Below are 1,694 nucleotides of genomic sequence, written 5' to 3'. Positions count from 1 at the left end.
GCAAGGTTTGGCAGAAGTGTACGCAGGATAGCCATCAGCTATGCTTATACCTACCCACATACACCTAAAGATGTAACTATCCCTAAAGATAATGCTTATGTTTTGGCAACAATTTGTAAAGACAAGCATTTAATTGTTATCAATAACTTGAAAACTTTTGAAAAATACTTTACTAGTAATAAGACTTATAAACAGGGGAGTAGCTGGGTATCTGAGTTAGATGTGTGCATAGCATCACCAGATTTGGCTGTAAATATAGACTAGTTCAAGGTGCACCAGATACTGACTTTGACATCTGATCATGTTCCAATGTCCCTGCAAATGTGTATAAGTAGTGTTAATTTAGATTATGTGTTAAAATGCGCCTCCAACTTGGGTGGCCACGCATCATTGATCAGGTTTGAGGGGAGGGGAAAGTTGGTAAAAAAAAACAGTAGAGTTTAATGGTATTGACCCTGAAATGTTTTCCAATGTCATTTAGATAGGAACCTGGATATTGATAATTATGATAACATAAATGACTTTGCCTCTAATGTATCTGGAGTATTGTACAGTAGCTGTAAAGCAAGGTGTTGAGAACTAAGAAATTCTAGTGAAAATGTGGATGGGGAGTACACTGACCGCTGGGAGTGGCTCCTTGGGGACCATGATGATTCATGGGTTTGGAAAGCTATTGATTAGAAGGGTAGGTTCCAAGGATGATGATATTTGTTCATGTGTGAGTATCCCTGTACTGGATGAGCAAATAACCCCGGAGGAAGTTCAGTCTCAAATTAAAAATATTAAGCCAGACAAAGCTTCTGGTCCTCACAGTGTTTCACCCGGTGTTCTAAAGTTTTTCCCAGTCCAGTGGATGATCACCCTTGCTACATTGTTTATCGCTGTATTTATGTCTGTCTCATATCCTAGTTTGTGGTCCATTGCCAAAATTTTTACAATTTTTAAGAAAGGTACTAGGCAAGAACCAAAAAATTATAGACGTATAGCAGTGATCAATTGTTTGGCAAAATTATATGACATGGTTTTGTGCTCACGACTTGGGAAATGGTTTAAGCCATATAGGGAACAAGCAGGTGCACAGAGGGGTCGTGGTTGCACGGAACATATTGTAACACTGAGATTATTGACTGACCTGGCTAAAAAGAAAAAGCCTTTTGTAGTATTTGTTGATTTTAGTCAAGCCTATGATCCAGTACCCAGAAAAATGCTATTCAGGGTCTTGAAGCTCTTGGGGTGTGGGGCTGTGATGCTGGCGGCACTTGTTGCAGTATATAAGGTAACGAACAGCATTATTGGAACAGCTGTTCTAACAACTTCAGTTGGAGTTCGTCAGGGTAGTTCCACATCCTGCTTGCTTTTTATTTAGTCATGAATGACCGTATCAAGCTTTTTGTCATGGCTGCATTTGCTAGTTTTGATGGATGATACAGTACTTTTTGAAACAATATTTGTAATAATTATGGTCAGAATAACCATTGTAAATGGAGCAGGATCAGGAAACAGTTGAGGTTGAAGATCTTATAGTGAAACTGGGCGCTCAGTACACATATTTGAGTTTAATTTTTACTGCTGATGGCTCTATGTCATCTTCGGTTATGCTCCTGCCCAGTTCAGGGTGGCACATGTCAATAAATTTGTTTTGTTTCTAAGTAAAAACAATGACATCCCATTTGTTGTCAAGAAGAGAGCTTTGA

The sequence above is a fragment of the Macrobrachium rosenbergii genome, chromosome 56 (genome assembly GCF_040412425.1).
Source record: "Macrobrachium rosenbergii isolate ZJJX-2024 chromosome 56, ASM4041242v1, whole genome shotgun sequence".
NCBI lineage: Eukaryota > Metazoa > Arthropoda > Malacostraca > Decapoda > Palaemonidae > Macrobrachium > Macrobrachium rosenbergii.
The sequence above is the reverse complement of the archived record's forward strand: the minus strand, read 5'-3'. Positions refer to the sequence as shown.